The 14793-nt window shown below is 45.5% G+C and overlaps 1 protein-coding gene across 4 annotated transcripts in view; it reads right to left on the reverse strand.

The window, feature by feature from the left end:
- Window positions 1–4381: 4381 nt before the first annotated feature.
- Window positions 4382–14793, reverse strand: part of LOC124021763 (zinc finger protein Gfi-1b-like) — a 30774-nt gene continuing 20362 nt past the window's right edge. For all 4 annotated transcript variants that reach the window (XM_046336890.1, XM_046336887.1, XM_046336889.1 and 1 more), the window contains 3 exons: window positions 14085–14711; window positions 13031–13075; window positions 4382–4944 (listed from right to left, as the gene is read on the reverse strand). The gene's annotated coding sequence lies outside the window, so the exon portion shown is untranslated. The remainder of the gene's footprint in view (window positions 4945–13030; window positions 13076–14084; window positions 14712–14793) is intronic.

Here is a 14793-nt window from a genome sequence, read left to right on the forward strand (position 1 = left end):
ACGTTTATTGTTTTTGTTAGTTTATTCATGTCTAGTGTCTTTATTAAAGAACATGAATAACCACCACACTGCATTTTGGTCCGCCTCTACTTCACCACAGGAAAACCGTTACAGCCAGTGACAAAATCAAAATGTTATATTTTTTAAATTCAGGTTGTAACACAACAAAATGTGGAAAAAGTCACACAAGGGGTGTGAATACTTTATGAAGGCATTGTATATGGTGTCCCTAGATTTGTATTGAATTTTTCATTTAAGCAATAAGGCCCAAGGGTGTGTGGCTCTGGCCAATATACAACGGTTAAGGGCTGTTCTTAGGCACTAAGCAAAACAGAGGTGACTTATTGGTGTTACAAACTGGTTACTAATGTAATTAGAACAATAAAAATACATGTTCTGTCATACCTGTGGTATACGGTGTCATATACCATGGCTGTCAGCCAATCAGCATTTAGGGCTCGAACCACACAGTTTATAATATATATTATAGACTGGCATTCTCATTGATATAATCCAAATCAATCATGTGAAGCAAGTTCAGACAGGTAACCAGAGTGTTCGCATCAGCTGATATTGCACCAATTAGTTTCATCACTACCCTAATATGGCAGTCTATTTAGTTGGCCAGGTTCTGCACACACATTCTCTGATGGCTGCCATGCGCAAACTATGTGCCAGTTTCTTGGTGACATGCTGTTGCTGTAATATGCGTTACTCATCAGGATATATGATAAACAGAGTAGTAGCAGCATGTATGATGATTGTATGTGAGTAAGTATAAATGTGTGTGCATGTTATGTGTGTGTGTGTTGGAGTGTCAGTGTGTGTGTGTGTAGAGTCCTGTGAGTGTTCATAGAGGCAGTCCCAAAATGTTATGCAAGGGTCAACTCATATAGTCCGTGTAGCCATCTTGTTAGCTATTTAGCAGTCTTATGGCTTGGGGATAGAAGCTATCCTGTTGGTGTCAGACTTCATGCATCGGTACTGCTTGCTGTGTGGAAGTAGAGAGAAGAGTATGGTTTGGGTGGCTAATTTTCCTGATATAGATGTCCTGAATGGCAGGGAGCTCATCCCCAGTGATGTACTAGGCTGTTCGAAGCACCCTCTGTAGCGCCATGCCATCTATGGCGGTGCTGTTGGCATACCAAGCAGTGATGCAGCCAGTCAAGATGCTCTCAGTGGTGCAGCTGTAGAACTTTTGTTGAGTGTTCGAGGGCCCAGAGGGGGATGAGGCGCTGTCGGGCCTTCTTCACGACTGTGTGTGTGGACCATTATAAATCCTTAGTGACTTTGAAGTCCCCCTGCCCTCCGTATCCTGTAGTCCACGATCCGCTCCTTGGTCTTACTGATGCTGAGGGAGATGTTGTTGTCCTGACACCACACTGCAAGGTCTCTGACTTCCTCCCCATAGGCTGTACCATCGTTGCCAGTGATAAGGCCTACAAACGTTGTATCGCCAGCAAACTTGATGATTGTGTTGGAGTCATGCTGGGCCACACAGTCATGGGTGAAGAAAGAGTTCAGAAGGGGAATAAGCACACACTCCTGGGGGGCCCCTGTGTTGAGGGTCAGTTTGTCTGGTAGAGAGGCATTGTTGGGCAGATCACGGCTGGGTCTTCCTTTGTAAACCGTAATGGACTGTATTGTAGCACCTGCCATATGCGGCTGGCATCAGAACATGTGTAATATGATTCCAACTTTTCCTTGTTGAAGACTCAGTGGAGGTCATAGCGGGACTTCTTGTACTTGTTCATGTCCTCAGCCGTAGCCTCAGGATTGCCTGCAATAGCACAGTGTGCGGTAGCCCTCTCCTTTAGCTTAGCACCAACCTTGTTGTTAATCCAGGGCTTTTGATTGGGGAAGCAGCGACTCTTCACTTTGGACCAAGTCACCGATGCCTTTTCTAATGAAGCCAGTGACCGAGGTGATTAGCTCGTCAATGTAATCAGCGTAGTCTCTGAACATATTCAACGTTATAACGTTTTGGTTGAAATGACATGGAAACCACATGGATTCAAACAGTTTTTGCCCAGTGGGCAGCCACCTGTTTGGCTCTGCTTTTGTTTCAGTCAGGGGAATTGCCATAGCTATATAGCACTCACTGCCTGTAGTGCTCCCTAGTGGTGCAGTGGTCTAAGACACTGCATCTCAGTGCTAGAGGCCTCACTACAGACCCTGGGTCCTGGGCTGTATCACAACCGGCCATGATCGGGAGTCCCATAGGGCAGTGCACAATTGGCCCAGCGGGTCCAGGTTAGGGGAGGGTTTGGCCCGGGGTAGGCCGTCATTGTAAAAATAGGAATTTGTTCTTAACTGACTTGCCTAGTTAAATAATACAAAATTAAGTGTATTATGATGGTAATGATTTAGCTTTGCTCTGGCAGTGAGCTAGCTACCCGGAAGCTGCAGAGCCTACTGCCAAGACATAATGTATTCTCATTTACGTTTTAAAATAGTTAAACAAATATGTGCCATTTTCTGTCTGAATTGATATGATAGAAAATATACCACGGAGCAGGAGCTGAAATGTACCATTTCCCTACCCTTTTGTTGCCAAGAATTTGACGGAGATGAGTCATACATTTAATACAAAGTTAGGTATATTATGCAACTGCATAGGTTACATGGCTACAACCTCTCCTGTTTGTTTTTTCAGGGGGATTAGCGGCCTACAATATGGGACTGGATATTGCCCACTCATATGAGAACACCACTGGGGGGGGACTACTCAACGGGTGTTCTTGCCAGAGCTCTCAATGGTTATTAAAGTCAACTCAGTGGTTGCCTAGCGGTCTTTGATTCAGACCATTGTGAAAAATATCCTATTATATATCCTATCCTAATATTTTATTGACGTTTTGAGAATACATTTTTACAAAAGTGAAGCCGCTCCTAATACCCCAGACCAAAACAATTTAAATAAACAACCCCCCCCCATCCTGTTTGTTCCCATCAAACCATTTAATGTGACACAAAGAATAAAAAAACAATAGTAACAACAAAAACAAGCAAACAAGACACACATTCAGCAGGTCCTTGTTGGGACAGGTTGACACGACAGGAGCGAAAATGTAGACAGGACACCATTTAATAACAAATTGAACATGTGTATTTGGGGGAAGTCACCTATGGTGAAAAGATTGTTGCAGGGGATAAATCTTATTTTTTTTAAACCTGATTAGATACAAAAGTAAATAAATAAAATAATAATACAATAAATATATTTGCTAAAAAATAAATAGCAATAGCGACTTGAGTGATAGAGGAAACATTAGGGAGAGTTCTGCTCAGCGGTATCTGCAAGGACTTGAGGAGTTGAGGGGTCCAGTTTTCGATGAAGGATTTCATTTAGTCTTTGGTGGATGCTGTAATTCTTTCCATTGTGATGTGGTCCGTGAGAAGATTGAGCGATTGACAAACAGACAGCTGGTATCACTTTTTCCAGTTGAGTAATCCTGTTTTCTTGGTAATATTTAAAGCGATTTAAAATGAACCGATGATGTTTGGGTGGTAGGTCTGATGACCCAAAAGGGTGGACAGTTTGTGTATGTGGAACGGCCGTTGTTGGTGGAAGAAGAGGAGGACCAAAGCGCAGCGTGGTAAGTGTCCATATTGATCATTTATTATCATGTGAACACTAAACAAAATAACAAAGGCGAATGAACGAAACGAAACAGTCCTGCCTGGTGTAGACAGGAAACAATCACCCACGAAACACAAGTGGGAAAAGGCTACCTAAGTATGATTCTCAATCAGAGACAACTAACGACACCTGCCTCTGAGAACCATACCAGGCCAAACGCAAAACACAACATAGAAAAAGGAACATAGACAACCCACCCCAACTCACGCCCTGACCATACTAAAACAAAGACATAACAAAAGAACTAATGGTCAGAACGTGACAGTATGGTTTCTTTCCAGAATTGTAGGGTGGGTTGACAGAGCCATGTGGTGTGAAAGTTGTTGTTTGGAGTGGTGTTCATTCATTTTGATACATTCATCTGCTGTTTCTCAATCCTGGTCTTAGGGACCCAAAGGGTTTTTGCCCTAGCACTAACATGCTTGATTCAACTCATCAAACCGTTAGTTGGGAAACACTACATATATCCAACATTCTAGTTCACATGACTTTCAAATCCAATGTAGAGGAAATGTGCACATTTTTTCCTCCGCTAATTATTTGTGCTCCTTGCAAGTGTCTTGCGCCATCACTGTGTGTGCTTGAAATAACATGACTACAATCTTGTGTTCTTGTGTTCTTGACCACTTTTAAAATAAGTATGTAAGGATATCTGGTGTCAACCCCAATCATGTAATGTATTCACACACACACACACAGTTTCCTGTCATAATAACATCTTACAAAACACATACTTACTTCTCAGTTTGGTAACACATTTATTTGTCAAAAAGTAGAGTTGCTGATTTCTACCATACAAAAAAGCATTAGCGGTAAGAACACCCCATTTCATGGATCTGTGATTGAATCTCTTGAATTTAAATCTGTACACGTAATGTAGTTTAATCTGTGATTAATAAAAGGTGTTAAGATAGAGGAGGTTCCCCTGTGCCGTTACTTTTTGGGGTTGTGATCCACCCCGTCCTCATCCACCCAGATCTCTCCGGTCTTGGCGAACTTGACCTCTTTATTGACAGTGAGGATGTAGGACTTGGGCTGACCCTGTGCATACTCTGCCAGGAGGTTGTTCAGCCCATTCAGTGGGGATTCCTTAGGGCAACTATGTGAATTGTCACATTCTACTTGGAAGCCAGTGACATAGATGTTATGTGGGAGAATGCTCTTCTTAAAGGTGCCTTCCAGAATGAGGATGGAGTCGCCCTTCTTGAGATGACTCCCCTCGATGAGGTCACTGAGAGCCATCTTCTCTGACTTGTAGTAGAGACGCACTTTGCCACCTGTTGCGTTGGCTATATTACAACCTAAGAGAACAAGAGAATGAAACAGAAAGAGAGGGATAGATAGAGAGAGATGGTCAAAGAGCGAGAGAGAGAGATGGTCAATACTGGACAGTGCTGAAAGAAATGTGGTTGTCAATATTAGGTGTTGCTAGGAACACTGCTGAGAGCAACAGAGTCACACACTTGTTCACCTTTTGGAAAATACTAAAATGTAAATGTTTAGAATTGTTCAGACAGATAATGACAATATTCCATACCAAGAAGGCCTCCAAGTCAGGTGACTTCTCAGGTGACCATGAAATGAAAATCAGGTCACCTGTCAACCTGACCCTATAACTATGTCTGCCAAGCACACTAAACATTTCTTGGTTTGCCAGCCTTCGCCTGACTTCACTAGTATGCGTTCAGGGTGAACGTGAGTGTTATCTGCGCTACATTCATTGTTTAACCCCTAGTTCAACTTACCAACTTTTGATGTGTTGTATGTTTGGACTCCTTCATTAGCATTGTTGTTCTGTTGATGTAAACTCTTATGCCTCTTTTCTTTGTCTTTTCACAGAAACCATACTCAATCATACTCTTTCAAGTAGTCTTTATTCATGTGTTTGCCCTCTGTGCTGGGACACTTTTTGTGCTACAATAAATGGTTAAATGTTCTCTGGAGTCCTTGTCCTGTGGTGTATTAATTATGGAAAACCGTTTAAGAACCAAAATGGGGCAAAATGAGAGTTTCTATTGGACAAATTCAGGTAGGCTCCTCCCTGTTTCGTTCTGTTTGCTTCTGTTTTAATAAACGTTTTGCAACAGAATCGGCGGAATGGATACTGGTCACTAACCGGAGCCCAATTGGCAGTTAACAAACAATCCACCCGCTACTGCCTTTAGTCAAAAGTACACTATAAACTCACTAGCATAGTCTTACAAGCCATTTTAAAACAAGTTTTCTGCAATTCTACAGTTTGACATGACTTATTATGCCTCTCTTGAGGGGTACTATGAAAATGCAGTATAAGTGGAAGGGACATTTTTTAACTTCCTGCATTTCAACACATTTTGCCATGGGGAAGAGAAATGTGCAGTTTTACGCTTTTCTACACATTGTCATGAGTCTGAGAGAATTAGGCAGTTTTAAAACTAATTTCCTGCATTTCTACACTTTTCCATGGGGTAGAGATGAGGTTTTATAGCTCTTGTCCTGCTATTCTTCACAGTTTGCCATGATGAGAAATGTAGCAGATTTCAAGCTAATTTCCTGCTACTCTACAAATGTTGCCATGAGGCTGAGAGAAAATGATGCAGTTGTAAAGTAACTGTCCAGTGAAAATCTCACTTAAGTTCATATTCGTGGCGAAAGCATAAATTAGAGAAAAAAAACACTTAAACCTCACACTTGTATCTCAAACAGACCTGTTTCACAAATGCTTGCTATTTCGTCCAAGGATGTCGTCCCCCTGGCCAATCAGCAGTCTACTCAAATCAAATTGTATTTGTCACATACACATGGTTAGCAGATGTTAAATGCGAGTGTAGCGAAATGCTTGTGCTTCTAGTTCCGACAATGCAGTGATAACCAACAAGTAATCTAACTAACAATTCCAAAACTACTGTCTTATACACAGTGTAAGGGGATAAGGAACATGTACATAAGGATATATGAATGAGTGATGGTACAGAGCAGCATACAGTAGATGGTATCGAGTACAGTATATACATATGAGATGAGTGTGTAGACAAAGTAAACAAAGTGGCATAGTTAAAGTGGCTAGTGATACATGTGTTACATAAGGATGCAACAACAACAAAAAATATCTAGTTAACAGAAGAAAGGAAGACAAAATAAGGACAAAAGAAGGACAGAAGAAAAAGGAAAAGAAAGAGGACAACAAAGTGAAACAGTCAGCACTTCTATTGCAACTTCGTATTTCGTCGTCCTAACGTAGTCTACACTGCTATCTGCCCAGCAGCTAGCCAGCTAGCATACGTCCACCGTCTACCGAATAGCAGCACTGTAGAAACTATTACACTCAACTGAACGACTTGATTAGTGTAGTGTTAGCTAGCTACATAGTTGTCTTTGCTGTCTTCGTATCCAAGATAATTGTGTAGTTTAGAGCGTGTAGTCTTAGAGTGATTATCTTAATTTACCGAGGTTAGCTAGCCAGCTATTTGTCGTCCTTAACGTAGGAGACACTGCTAGCTAGCCAACAGCTAGCCAACGTCTACTGAATAGAACTTCCGCACTCAACAACCCGGTCGCATTCCGCTTCGCTCCACAGGTAGTATCACATTTTTCATTTCATTTCATTACAGCACAACGGTTTGATTTGTTTGATCGTAGCTAGCTACATAGCTAGCTACATAGCCGTCTGTGTATCAAAGATAATTGTGTAGTCTAGAGCGATTTTCTAGGTTAGCTAGCCAGCTATTGTCGTTCTTTTAACGCAACGTAACGTAATCAACACTGCTAGCTAGCCAGCTAGCCCCGAATAGCAGCACTGTAGAAACTATTACACTCAACGGAACGACTTGATTAGTGTAGTGTCAACAACGCAGCCACTGCCAGCTAGCCTACAAAGTCAACAACGCAGCCACTGCCAGCTAGTCTACTTCAGCAGTACTGTATCATTTTAATCATTTTAGTCAATAAGATTCTTGCTACGTAAGCTTAACTTTCTGAACATTTGAGACGTGTAGTCCACTTGTCATTCCAATCTCCTTGCATTAGCGTAGCCTCTTCTGTAGCCTGTCAACTATGTGTCTGTCTATCCCTGTTCTCTCCTCTCTGCACAGACCATACAAACGCTCCACACCGCGTGGCCGCTGCCACCCTAATCTGGTGGTCCCAGCGCGCACGACCCACGTGGAGTTCCAGGTCTCCGGTAGCCTCTGGAACTGCCGATCTGCAGCCAACAAGGCAGAGTTCATCTCAGCCTATGCCTCCCTCCAGTCCCTCGACTTCTTGGCACTGACAGAAACATGGATCACCACAGATAACACTGCTACTCCTACTGCTCTCTCTTCGTCCGCCCACGTGTTCTCGCACACCCCGAGAGCTTCTGGTCAGCGGGGTGGTGGCATCGGGATCCTTATCTCTCCCAAGTGGTCATTCTCTCTTTCTCCCCTTACCCATCTGTCTATCGCCTCCTTTGAATTTCATGCTGTCACAGTTACCAGCCCTTTCAAGCTTAACATCCTTATCATTTATCGCCCCCCAGGTCCCCTCGGAGAGTTCATCAATGAGCTTGATGCCTTGATAAGTTCCTTTCCTGAGGACGGCTCACCTCTCACAGTTCTGGGCGACTTTAACCTCCCCACGTCTACCTTTGACTCATTCCTCTCTGCCTCCTTCTTTCCACTCCTCTCCTCTTTTGACCTCACCCTCTCACCTTCCCCCCCTACTTACAAGGCAGGCAATACGCTCGACCTCATCTTTACTAGATGCTGTTTTTCCACTAACCTCATTGCAACTCCCCTCCAAGTCTCCGACCACTACCTTGTATCCTTTTCCCTCTCGCTCTCATCCAACACTTCCCACACTGCCCCTATTCGGATGGTATCGTGCCGTCCCAACCTTCGCTCTCTCTCCCCCGCTACTCTCTCCTCTTCCATCCTATCATCTCTTCCCTCCGCTCAAACCTTCTCCAACCTATCTCCTGATTCTGCCTCCTCAACCCTCCTCTCCTCCCTTTCTGCATCCTTTGACTCTCTATGTCCCCTATCTTCCAGGCCGGCTCGGTCCTCCCCTCCCGCTCCGTGGCTTGACGACTCATTGCGAGCTCACAGAACAGGGCTCCGGGCAGCCGAGCGGAAATGGAGGAAAACTCGCCTCCCTGCGGACCTGGCATCCTTTCACTCCCTCCTCTCTACATTTTCCTCCTCTGTCTCTGCTGCTAAAGCCACTTTCTACCACTCTAAATTCCAAGCATCTGCCTCTAACCCTAGGAAGCTCTTTGCCACCTTCTCCTCCCTCCTGAATCCTCCCCCCCCCTCCTCCTCTCTGCAGATGACTTCGTCAACCATTTTGAAAAGAAGGTCGACGACATCCGATCCTCGTTTGCTAAGTCAAACGACACCGCTGGTTCTGCTCACACTGCCCTACCCTGTGCTCTGACCTCTTTCTCCCCTCTCTCTCCAGATGAAATCTCGCGTCTTGTGACGGCCGGCCGCCCAACAACCTGCCCGCTCGACCCTATCCCCTCCTCTCTTCTCCAGACCATTTCCGGAGACCTTCTCCCTTACCTCACCTCGCTCATCAACTTATCCCTGACCGCTGGCTACGTCCCTTCCGTCTTCAAGAGAGCGAGAGTTGCACCCCTTCTGAAAAAACCTACACTCGATCCCTCCGATGTCAACAACTACAGACCAGTATCCCTTCTTTCTTTTCTCTCCAAAACTCTTGAACGTGCCGTCCTTGGTCAGCTCTCCCGCTATCTCTCTCAGAATGACCTTCTTGATCCAAATCAGTCAGGTTTCAAGACTAGTCATTCAACTGAGACTGCTCTTCTCTGTATCACGGAGGCGCTTCGCACCGCTAAAGCTAACTCTCTCTCCTCTGCTCTCATCCTTCTAGACCTATCGGCTGCCTTCGATACTGTGAACCATCAGATCCTCCTCTCCACCCTCTCCGAGTTGGGCATCTCCGGCGCGGCCCACGCTTGGATTGCGTCCTACCTGACAGGTCGTTCCTACCAGGTGGCGTGGCGAGAATCTGTCTCCTCACCACGCCCTCTCACCACTGGTGTCCCCCAGGGCTCTGTTCTAGGCCCTCTCCTATTCTCGCTATACACCAAGTCACTTGGCTCTGTCATAACCTCACATGGTCTCTCCTATCATTGCTATGCAGACGACACACAATTAATCTTCTCCTTTCCCCCTTCTGATGACCAGGTGGCGAATCGCATCTCTGCATGTCTGGCAGACATATCAGTGTGGATGACGGATCACCACCTCAAGCTGAACTTCGGCAAGACGGAGCTGCTCTTCCTCCCGGGAAGGACTGCCCGTTCCATGATCTCGCCATCACGGTTGACAACTCCATTGTGTCCTCCTCCCAGAGCGCTAAGAACCTTGGCGTGATCCTGGACAACACCCTGTCGTTCTCAACTAACATCAAGGCGGTGGCCCGTTCCTGTAGGTTCATGCTCTACAACATCCGCAGAGTACGACCCTGCCTCACACAGGAAGCGGCGCAGGTCCTAATCCAGGCACTTGTCATCTCCCGTCTGGATTACTGCAACTCGCTGTTGGCTGGGCTCCCTGCCTGTGCCATTAAACCCCTACAACTCATCCAGAACGCCGCAGCCCGTCTAGTGTTCAACCTTCCCAAGTTCTCTCACGTCACCCCGCTCCTCCGCTCTCTCCACTGGCTTCCAGTTGAAGCTCGCATCCGCTACAAGACCATGGTGCTTGCCTACGGAGCTGTGAGGGGAACGGCACCTCAGTACCTCCAGGCTCTGATCAGGCCCTACACCCAAATAAGGGCACTGCGTTCATCCACCTCTGGCCTGCTCGCCTCCCTACCACTGAGGAAGTACAGTTCCCGCTCAGCCCAGTCAAAACTGTTCGCTGCTCTGGCTCCCCAATGGTGGAACAAACTCCCTCACGACGCCAGGACAGCGGAGTCAATCACCACCTTCCGGAGACACCTGAAACCCCACCTCTTTAAGGAATACCTAGGATAGGATAAAGTAATCCTTCTCACCCCCCCCCCCTTAAAATATTTAGATGCACTATTGTAAAGTGGCTGTTCCACTGGATGTCATAAGGTGAATGCACCAATTTGTAAGTCGCTCTGGATAAGAGCGTCTGCTAAATGACATAAATGTAAATGTAAATGATGCAGTCGATGATGTAGAGTACAGTATATACATATGCATATGAGATGAATAATGTAGGTTAAGTAACATTATATAAGGTAGCATAGTTTAAAGTGGCTAGTGATATATTTACATCATTTCCCATCAATTCCCATTATTAAAATGGCTGGAGTTGGGTCAGTGTCAATGACAGTGTGTTGGCAGCAGCCACTCAATGTTAGTGGTGGCTATTTAACAGTCTGATGGCCTTGAGATAGAAGCTGTTTTTCAGTCTCTCGGTCCCAGCTTTGATGCACCTGTACTGACCTCGCCTTCTGGATGATAGCGGGGTGAACAGGCAGTGGTTCGGGTGGTTGATGTCCTTGATGATCTTTATGGCCTTCCTGTAACAACGGGTGGTGTAGGTGTCCTGGAGGGCAGGTAGTTTGCCCCCGGTGATGCGTTGTGCAGTCCTCACTACCCTCTGGAGAGCCTTACGGTTGAGGGCGGAGCAGTTGCCGTACCAGGCGGTGATACAGCCCACCAGGATGCTCTCGATTGTGCATCTGTAGAAGTTTGTGAGTGCATTTGGTGACAAGCCAAATTTCTTCAGCCTCCTGAGGTTGAATAGGCGCTGCTGCGCCTTCTTCACGACGCTGTCAGTGTGAGTGGACCAATTCAGTTTGTCTGTGATGTGTATGCCGAGGAACTTAAAACTAGCTACCCTCTCCACTACTGTTCCATCGATGTGAATAGGGGGGTGTTCCCTCTGCTGTTTCCTGAAGTCCACAATCATCTCCTTAGTTTTGTTGACGTTGAGTGTGAGGTTATTTTCCTGACACCACACTCCGAGGGCCCTCACCTCCTCCCTGTAGGCCGTCTCGTCGTTGTTGGTAATCAAGCCTACCACTGTTGTGTCGTCCGCAAACTTGATGATTGAGTTGGAGGCGTGCGTGGCCACGCAGTCGTGGGTGAACAGGGAGTACAGGAGAGGGCTCAGAACGCACCCTTGTGGGGCCCCCGTGTTGAGGATCAGCGGGGAGGAGATGTTGTTGCCTACCCTCACCACCTGGGGGCGGCCCGTCAGGAAGTCCAGTACCCAGTTGCACAGGGCGGGGTCGAGACCCAGGGTCTCGAGCTTGATGACGAGCTTGGAGGGTACTATGGTGTTGAATGCCGAGCTGTAGTCGATGAACAGCATTCTCACATAGGTATTCCTCTTGTCCAGGTGTGTTAGGGCAGTGTGCAGTGTGGTTGAGATTGCATCGTCTGTGGATCTATTTGGGCGGTAAGCAAATTGGAGTGGGTCTAGGGTGTCAGGTAGGGTGGAGGTGATATGGTCCTTGACTAGTCTCTCAAAGCACTTCATGATGACGGAATTGAGTGCTACAGGGCGGTAGTCGTTTAGCTCAGTTACCTTAGCTTTCTTGGGAACAGGAACAATGGTGGCCCTCTTGAAGCACGTGGGAACAGCAGACTGGTATAGGGATTGATTGAATATGTCCGTAAACACACCGGCCAGCTGGTCTGCGCATGCTCTGAGGGCGCGGCTGGGGATGCCGTCTGGGCCTGCAGCCTTGCGAGGGTTAACACGTTTAAATGTCTTACTCACCTCGGCTGCAGTGAAGGAGAGACCGCATGTTTCCGTTGCAGGCCGTGTCAGTGGCACTGTATTGTCCTCAAAGCGGGCAAAAAAGTTATTTAGTCTGCCTGGGAGCAAGACATCCTGGTCCGTGACTGGGCTGGATTTCATCTTGTAGTCTGTGATTGACTGTAGACCCTGCCACATGCCTCTTGTGTCTGAGCCATTGAATTGAGATTCCACTTTGTCTCTGTACTGACGCTTAGCTTGTTTAATAGCCTTGCGGAGGGAATAGCTGCACTGTTTGTATTCAGTCATGTTGCCAGACACCTTGCCCTGATTAAAAGCAGTGGTTCGCGCTTTCAGTTTCACGCGAATGCTGCCATCAATCCACGGTTTCTGGTTAGGGAATACTCGCACAAATATTTAATGACCAGTATACGCCCACACCATTCCAACATGTTTAATTAAATATTTTTGGAAGGTAAACTATTTCTCACCTATTGTAATTCATTATAGGTAATATTTCATAGAAATCTGAAAACACTGGTCAAAAAGTGTTTGTTGGGGGGGGGGGGCAACCCCAACAATAATTTATTGGTGGGGAATAATCAACTTGTTCTGAATATTGAGGGGGACATGGAATCCCATGTGGGATGGGCCACAGGCTAAGTGGCAACACATGTATTCATATACAGAGTCCCTGCTCCAGTTGGACTGGGTTACATACCTTGCGCATCGCTGTTGACGTTGATTGAACCACTAGCTCCCATTGCTGCCAGAGAGAGGGGGAAGAGAGGCGAGAAAGTAAATCTCCAAATGTAAATGGCTGATTGATTTAAATTCTTGAATTTGAATAAATGGTAAACTACTATACACAGCACCACCATCAGGATGCTACACGACAGACAGTACCTATAACAAGTATTCACACCCCTTTAACTTTGTGTGTTAAACGACAACTAAAATGGATTTAATTTGGGATTTTGTCACTGATCTACACAAAATACTCCATAATGTCAGTGATTTAAAAGAATTAATACAAAAATGTGTTCTTCTGATGTATTAAAATGTATTTAAAATCCAATAATAGGTTGCATTGACTCGCTCTGTGCAATAATTGTGCTTAACATGATTTTTTGGGGGACTGATCCATCTCTGCACTGTACCCTATACATGTTAAATCAAATTTTATTAGTCACATGTGCCAAATACAACAGGTGTGGACCTCACAGTGAAATGCCTACTTACAAGACCTTAACCAAAAATGCGGTTTAAAAAATATGAACAAGAAATAAAAGGAACAAGCAATTAAAGAGCAGCAGTAAAATAACAATAGCGAGACGATATACAGGGGGTACCGGTACAGAGTCAATGGTGGGGGTGGGGGGGGGGGTGAGCAATGCAAATAGTCTGGGTAGCCATTTGATTCGATGTTCATTAGACATACACCATATCTATAAGTTCCCTCAGTTGGCCCTGCTCAGGTCATGCCACCATGCCTGTGTTTAGACAAGCAGCCCAATTGTGATCTTTTTTTCACTAATTGTTCTCTTGACCAATCAGATCAGTTCTGAAAAAGATCTGATGTGGTTGGTCAAAATACCAATTAGTGGAAACAAATACCAGAATTGAGCTGCCTGTGTAAACGCAGCCTATGGAGCTTTTCTCGTAAACAGCCGGCTCTCTCTGTAGTAATTAAGCCTGGGGACGAGATTACCATGAGGCCAATAGTGATTTTAAAACCTAAACCTAAAGGCATGTATTTTAAATAATGTATTTACCTGTGTCTGGGTGTTCTTCCTTGGTGCAGTGGAGGGTCTGAAGGTTGTAGTAATCAGGTGTTCTAGTGCAGAGTGGAGAGATGGCTCTGCTTTTATAGGGTAGATCTTAGAGGGAGGGAGGGAGGGTCGGTGGGGGGTTCTCAGCCCAATCTAGGTAAAAGTTTATGTGCCGGAGAACTGAAGAGAAGGATTCAGTTTGAGAACTGACGTGGGCGTCACAAGAGCTGTATATTTAGATGTCAAACCCTAAAACGTATTTTATCTCAAAGTACCATTCCTTGAACTACCCCTGACAAGTAAATCACAGACAATCAAGGGAGTTTGATCACCTAAAATAATAAAACGATGATCAGACTAAGAATTAAAACATTTGCTGGGGTCAGCTTTGACCATGTAAGAGTCTCTGAGTTGCTATCTGTGTGGAGTTGTTCTCTTGCTTATTAAAACTGATCTCAGATCAGCTGGTATCAGGGTCTTAGCCTGAAGGTATATGCGCTATCTCAGGTCCAGTTTGCGCTGGAAGCCGTAGAGGCGGCAGTGGTAGGGCTGGTTGCCACTGTGCTGACGGCTGTGGGTGATGTGGTTGGAGCTCTTTGCCACACACCAGGCACACATGGGGCTTCTCACCTGGGATAGGAGGGCAGAGGGGACATACTGTATTAAAGGGGAAGTTTATTATTTTATAATGTAATGTTAGATGTTGTTCCTC

Source organism: Oncorhynchus gorbuscha, unplaced genomic scaffold, assembly GCF_021184085.1.
Source record: "Oncorhynchus gorbuscha isolate QuinsamMale2020 ecotype Even-year unplaced genomic scaffold, OgorEven_v1.0 Un_scaffold_1205, whole genome shotgun sequence".
In the NCBI taxonomy this organism is placed as follows: domain Eukaryota; kingdom Metazoa; phylum Chordata; class Actinopteri; order Salmoniformes; family Salmonidae; genus Oncorhynchus; species Oncorhynchus gorbuscha.